The sequence below is a fragment of the Oncorhynchus nerka genome, linkage group LG26 (genome assembly GCF_034236695.1).
Source record: "Oncorhynchus nerka isolate Pitt River linkage group LG26, Oner_Uvic_2.0, whole genome shotgun sequence".
Taxonomy (NCBI): Eukaryota; Metazoa; Chordata; class Actinopteri; order Salmoniformes; family Salmonidae; genus Oncorhynchus; species Oncorhynchus nerka.
The window spans coordinates 48,865,940-48,873,883 of NC_088421.1; positions in this window are offsets into that span (position 1 = coordinate 48,865,940).

Below are 7,944 nucleotides of genomic sequence, written 5' to 3' on the forward strand. Positions count from 1 at the left end.
CACAGGGATGCTGGCCCTTGTTGACTCCACAAGGTGTTGAAAGCGTTCCACAGAGATGCTGGCCCATGTTGACTCTACAAGGTGTTGAAAGCGTTCCACAGGGATGCTGGCCCATGTTGACTCTACAAGGTGTTGAAAGCGTTCCACAGGGATGCTGGCCCTTGTTGACTCTACAAGGTGTTGAAAGCGTTCCACAGGGATGCTGGCCCATGTTGACTCTACAAGGTGTTGAAAGCGTTCCACAGGGATGCTGGCCCATGTTGACTCTACAAGGTGTTGAAAGCGTTCCACAGGGATGCTGGCCCATGTTGACTCTACAAGGTGTTGAAAGCGTTCCACAGGGATGCTGGCCCATGTTGACTCCAATACTTCCCACAGTTGTGTCCAGTTGGCTGGATGTCCTTTGGGTGGTGGACCATTCTTGATACACACAGGAAACTGTTGAGTGTGAAAAACCCAGCAGCGTTGCAGTTCTTGACACAAACCGGTGCACCTGGCACCTGCTATCCTACCCTGTTCAAAGGCACTTAAATATGTTGTCTTGCCCATTCACCCTCTGAATGGCACACATACAGTTGTGGCCAAAAGTTTTGAGAATGACAAATATTAATTTCCACAAAGTTTACTGCCTCAGTGTCTTTGGATATTTTTGTCAGATGTTACTATGTAATACTGAAGTATAATTACAAGCATTTCATAAGTGTCAAAGGCTTTTATTGACAATCACATGAAGTTGAAGCAAAGAGTCAATATTTGCAGTGTTGACCCTTTTTTTCCAAGACCTCTGCAATCCGCACTGTCATGCTGTCAATTAACTTCTGGGCCACATCCTGACTGATGGCAGCCCATTCTTGCATCATCAATGCTTGGAGTTTGTCAGAATTTGTGGGTTTTGTTTGTCCACCCGCCTCTTGAGGATTGACCACAAGTTTTCAATGGGATTAAGGTCTGGGGAGTTTCCTGGCCATGGACTCAAAATATCGATGTTTTGTTCCCCGAGCCACTTAGTTATCACTTTTGCCTTATGGCAAGGTGCTCCGTGCTGGAAAAGGCATTGTTCATCACCAAACTGTTCCTGGATGGTTGGGAGAAGTTGCTCTCGGAGGATGTGTTGGTACCATTCTTTATTCATGGCTGTGTTCTTAGGCAAAATTGTGAGTGAGCCCACTCCCTTGGCTGAGAAGCAACCCCACACATGAATGGTCTCAGAATGCTTTACTGTTGGCATGATACAGGACTGATGGTAACGCTCATCTTGTCTTCTCCGGACAAGCTTTTTTCCCGGATGCCCCAAACAATCGGAAAGGGGATTCATCAGAGAAAATGACTTTACCCCAGTCCTCAGCAGTCCAATCCCTGTACCTTTTGCAGAATATCAGTCTGTCCCTGATGTTTTTCCTGGAGAGAAGTGGCTTCTTTGCTGCCCTTCTTGACACCAGGCCATCCTCCAAAAGTCTTCACCTCACTGTGTGTGCAGATGCACTCACACCTGCCTGCTGCCATTCCCGAGCAAGCTCTGTACTGGTGGTGCCCCGATCCCGCAGCTGAATCAACTTTAGGAGACGGTCCTGGCGCTTGCTGGACTTTCTTGGGCGATTAAACCGCTCTCCTTGAAGTTCTTGATGATCCGATAAATGGTTGATTTAGGTGCAATCTTACTGGCAGCGATATCCTTGCCCGTGAAGCCTTTTTTGTGCAAAGCAATGATGACGGCACGTGTTTCCTTGCAGGTAACCATGGTTGACAAAGGAAGAAAAATGATTCCAAGCACCACCCTCCTTTTGAAGCTTCCAGTCTGTTATTCAAACAATCTGCATGACAGAGTGATCTCCAGCCTTGTTCTTATCAACACTCACACCTGTGTTAACAAGAGAATCACTGACATGATGTCAGCTGGTCCTTTTGTGGCAGGGCTGAAATGCAGTGGAAATGTTTTTGGGGGATTCAGTTCATTTGCATGGCAAAGAGGGACTTTACAATTGATTTGCAATTCATCTGATCACTCGTCATAACATTCTGGAGTGTATGCAAATTGCCATCATACAAACTGAGGCAGAAGACCTCAGTTAATTCATGTCATTCTCAAACCTTTTGGCCACGACTGTACACAATCCATGTCTCAATTGTCTCAAGACTTTAAAATCCTTATTTAACCAGGTCTCCCCCCTTCGTCTATACTGATTATAACAAGTGACATCAATATGTGTGTATATATATTTATATTTTATTTAACTAATCAAGTCAGTTAAGAATAAATTCTTATTTACAATGACGGCCATACCCGGACGACGCTGGGCCAATTGTGCACCACCCTATGGGGACTCCCAATCACAGACGGTTGTGATACAGCCTGGATTCAAACCAAGGTGTCTGTAGTGACACCTCAAGCACTGAGATGCAGTATCTTAGACCGCTGTGCCACTCTGTAAATAAAATATAAAAAGTAACACAATAACATAACAATAGCTAGCTTATATACATGGGGTACCGGTACCGAGTCAATGTGGAGGATATATACAGGGGGTACCGGTACCGAGTCAGTGTGGAGGTTATATACAGGGGGTACCGGTACCGAGTCAGTGTGGAGGCTATATACAGGGGGCACCGGTACTGAGTCAGTGTGGAGGCTATATACAGGGGGTACCGGTACCGAGTCAGTGTGGAGGCTATATACAGGGGGCACCGGTACTGAGTCAGTGTGGAGGCTATATACAGGGGGTACCGGTACCGAGTCAGTGTGGAGGCTATATACAGGGGGCACCGGTACTGAGTCAGTGTGGAGGTTATATACAGGGGGCACCGGTACTGAGTCAGTGTGGAGGCTATATACAGGGGGCACCGGTACCGAGTCAGTGTGGAGGCTATATACAGGGGGCACCGGTACTGAGTCAGTGTGGAGGTTATATACAGGGGGTACCGAGTCAGTGTGGAGGTTATATACAGGGGGCACCGGTACCGAGTCAGTGTGGAGGCTATATACAGGGGGCACCGGTACCGAGTCAGTGTGGAGGCTATATACAGGGGGTACCGGTACAGAGTCAGTGTGGAGGTTATATACAGGGGGTACCGAGTCAGTGTGGAGGCTATATACAGGGGGTACCGGTACCGAGTCAGTGTGGAGGCTATGTACAGGGGGCACCGGTACCGAGTCAGTGTGGAGGCTATGTACAGGGGGCACCGGTACCGAGTCAGTGTGGAGGCTATATACAGGGGGTACCGGTACCGAGTCAGTGTGGAGGCTATATACAGGGGGTACCGGTACCGAGTCAGTGTGCGGGGGAACAGGTTGGTTGACACCGCCTATTATAGAGGTTCTGGGTGGCAGAAAGCTTGGCCCCTGTGATGTACTGGGCCGTACACACTACCCTCTGTAGCACCTTATGGTCAGATGCCGAGCAGTTGCCATACCAGGCAGTGATGCAACCGGTCAAGATGCTCTCAATGGTGCAGCTGTCAAACTTTTTGAGGATCTGGGGACCCATGCTAAATCTGATGTGGTGGTTGACTCTGACGTGGTGATGTGTGGTGACTCTGACGTGGTGATGTGTGGTGACTCTGACGTGGTGGTGTGTGGTGACTCTGACGTGGTGGTGTGTGGTGACTCTGACGTGGTGGTGTGTGGTGACTCTGACGTGGTGGTGTGTGGTGACTCTGACGTGGTGGTGTGTGGTGACTCTGACGTGGTGATGTGTGGTGACTCTGACGTGGTGATGTGTGGTGACTCTGACGTGGTGGTGTGTGGTGACTCTGACGTGGTGGTGTGTGGTGACTCTGACGTGGTGGTGTGTGGTGACTCTGACGTGGTGGTGTGTGTCTGTGTGTGCTGCAGCTGTCCAGGAGAGGAACTCGTACGCGGTGAGCGTGTGGAAGAGGGTGAAAGCCAAGCTGGAGGGGAGAGACGTGGACCCCAGCAGGAGGATGAGTGTCACTGAGCAGGTAACTGCACACTGAGCAGCCAGCTACACACTGCTTTACACACTGAGCAGGCAGCTACACACTGCTTTACACACTGAGCAGGCAGCTACACACTGCTTTACACACTGAGCAGGCAGCTACACGCTGCTTTACACACTGAGCAGGCAGCTACACACTGCTTTACACACTGAGCATGCAGCTACACACTGCTTTACACACTGAGCATGCAGCTACACACTGAGCAGGCAGCTACACACTGAGCAGGCAGCTACACACTGAGCAGGCAGCTACACACTGAGCAGGCAGCTACACACTGAGCAGGCAGCTACACACTGCTTTACACACTGAGCAGGCAGCTACACACTGCTTTACACACGGAGCAGGCAGCTACACACTGAGCAGGCAGCTACACACTGAGCAGGCAGCTACACACTGCTTTACACACTGAGCAGGCAGCTACACACTGCTTTACACACTGAGCAGGCAGCTACACACTGCTTTACACACTGAGCAGGCAGCTACACACTGAGCAGGCAGCTACACACTGCTTTACACACTGAGCAGGCAGCTACACACTGCTTTACACACTGAGCAGGCAGCTACACACTGAGCAGGCAGCTACACACTGCTTTACACACTGAGCAGGCAGCTACACACTGCTTTACACACTGAGAAGGTGCAGTTCACTTTCCTCCTCCTTTGCCTTATCCCGGTCTCTCTCTCTCTCCTCTCCTCCTGCTCTCCCTCTCCTCCTCTTCCATCCCTCTCTCCCCCACCTGTCTCCCCACCTCTCCTCTCTCCTCTCCAGGTGGACTGTGTGATAAAGGAGGCCACCAATGTGGACAACCTGTCCCAGCTGTACGAGGGCTGGACAGCCTGGGTGTGAATGGGGTCTCCCTGTGGTGCATCTCTTTGGTTCCAGCACACAACAGAGCCTCGCAGAGGGAGGGTTAGCCATCCAACCCAACCTCCAGACCAGACACCCGGATACGTACATACCCTGTTACCCACCTGCCCTGTTCTGGCAGGGTTAGGGTTAGGTGTGTCTGTCTGGGCCTGGGGGGTGAAGGAAGGAGAGGAGGAGCCACTGGAGCAGCAGCACCCAACCGTGCCACACGCTGATGGGGAAGGAGGGGGAGAGGGGGGTTCAAGATACTCCCCCCACCCCGATATAACCTCCTAGGGGTCCACCATGGAGCCCCTACTCCCGTACCGTAGCAGCACTAGAGCTGTCTGTCTGCCTGGCTGATTGGCTGGCTAAACCCAGTCCCACCCAACCTGCCACCTGGCTATAGACCAAGCTAACACAACCAGCTAAATGGTCACTCTGCAGTCTGTCTGCAGCCAGATCTGACCACTCTGCTTGTCTGTACGGGTGGGGGGGTCTGTCTGAGACAGGAAGGGGAGCAGAAGTATTGGTAGGGAAGGTATGGTGATAAGGCCCTCCCCCTCTACACTATGTTTTGAATAACCTTTACCCTCCCCTAATGAAAACCACCACCCTCCACTCACTGTTACCACCGATGACAACCCCCCCCTTTAACAGCTGAGCTGGTTTACCCAGCAATGCCGTTGGGTTTGGACCTCATTCAAAGGGGCGGAGAAAGGGGAGGCTTTGCCAGGTGTGGTCTGAAGAGCTGATTGGCTGCACCTGTTTTGAAACCAATCTCCCTGATGGTACAGTGATTCTGATTGGCCAGCGACTGAGCTGAGTGATTTGTGACTGGGCAGGTGTGGAGTGGGGGGGAAGGGAAGGGAAGAATCTGTTGGCTCAGTGGGACTCCATCCAAAGCCTGAGAGGGGAAATGATTTCAGGAAATAAAATAGTGTAATCAGACTGTCTTTTTTTTCTTTCTTTTTCTTCTCTAAAACATTTATTGTAAAAACTGAAGAAAAAACATACTTATTTTACAAAGCTCTTTAGAAATTGTGTATCACACAAGTTTGACATTATAAATGGATTATCAAATGGAGATGGGTTTTTTTGTGGGGAGAAGATTCACAGTCGTGTGGCGTTGTCTTTTTATTCATATGTTTCGGCACTGCGTAACGATGTGCCTCAAGTTAACTAATCCTATTGTCTGAAGTTACCTTTTATTTATTTTTTGAGGGGAGTTAAGATTTCGGGATTGACTGAGAAAGGATGACAACGTGGTCAAAGTTCTAGCTAGTTACTATCTGAACCCTTGGTCTACGTCCCAAACAGTACCATATCCCCTATACAGTGCACTACTTTTGACCAGAGACATATATGGGTCAAAGGTCGTGCCCTAAATAGGGAATAGGGTGCCATTTGGAATGCAAGCCTTGACCTGAGAGAAATCCATGTAATAATCATCTTTATTCATATCTGTTGTATTTTGTAGGCTTCTCTCCTCCCTATTCCCTTGTTTAGAAAAGCTTTAGACTAGATTGATTCCCTTTTTTGACTTGCTGCCTTGCCTGTGAGTGAGTAGTACTAGTAGTAGTAGTAGTAGTAGTAGTAGTAGCCTTCCTTCCTGATATGGGATGTATACTCTCCCAGCTTGTGTTTTACTGATCCTTACTGACTGACCCTCTAGTTTTACCTTTTTAGTGGGAGAAATAAGTAGAATAGATAAGTAAAGGAATAGATAAGTAAATGAGTAGTGGGTGTTTTTTGATGATAGTGCAAAACTGCTATTTCTTAAAGGTTTTATTGGATTTAGTTTGAAATAAAATTGCATTTAAAATGGTTGTCTGTTTCCGTCTCTTGCATATGTTCTGCAAATACAAAACAGTTCATAAATGGGTGTATTTTTTATTTTATTTGATTAACTAGGCAAGTCAGTTAAGAACAAATTCTTATTTATAATGATGTTCTACACTGGCAAAACCCGGACAACAATTGTGTGCCGCCCTATGAGAATCACGGCCGGTTGTGATACAGCCTGGATTCGAACCAGGGTGTCTGTAGTGACGCCTCTAGCACTGAGATGCAGTGCCTTAGATCGCTGTGCCACTCGGGAGCCCCATGTATTTTTGTTAAACTTTTTTTTTTATGTTGATTTGCTGGCTGATATTTTTCTTTCTTGCACGGTGATGCCAACGAAAATACAGTAAAAGTAGTAGTTTTTTTCTAGAATGCTTTCTCCGGGTGGAAAGATTGATACTGTAAACTGAACATGGATAATGGAAGAACATACAGATGTTTAGGACTCTCCCCTCTGTACACTTTTACATTGTTTTTCTACGTCTCATAACTACAAAGACTGAAATGTGCTTCTCTGCTTTGGATGAGAAGCCACACTGTTTAACAATCTGGTATTTACACTGATGTGGAAACAGGATGGCTGGAGAAAGCTGGCTAACGGTTTTCAGTGGTCTAAAAGAGACAACTGTTGTGTGCCAGACTTTTGACCAGGGTACAGTTTGGGACTTGGCCAAGGAAAGGAATTCACTTCAGACTATCCAGTAATGGTTAAAGCCCAGTGAGCTCATTCACCAGTCTATATCCAGTAATGGTTAAAGCCCAGTGAGCTCATTCACCAGTCTATATCCAGTAATGGTTAAAGCCCAGTGAGCTCATTCACCAGTCTATATCCAGTAATGGTTAAAGCCCAGTGAGCTCATTCACCAGTCTATATCCAGTAATGGTTCAAGCCCAGTGAGCTCATTCACCAGTCTATCAGCCAATCTATATCCAGTCCGCGAGGGGGAAATGTAACACAGAGCCCTGAAGACATCAGCAGTGGTCCAAACGCCTGACTGATATTAAATTCATCATCCAATTCCATTTAAGCTAAATCTAATCAATCAAGTGATTTGTGAAATTGGTCAGAGGTTCACCAATTCAATTATTGCTCATTCTTCTAATTTCCTTGTGGTAGGAGTTTCCTCCTGCTTAAACAAACCGTTTATTGATTTAAAATTAATTTGGGTCGTAAATGTCAGCCGAGTAATTTTATTTTGGGCAATGCCGAGGAAAGAGGCGTGAACTACATTACCCACAATTCCTTTAGCCATGACGTTGTTCGCAAGTCCATCCAACGGTTGGTCTGTGAACTGCAA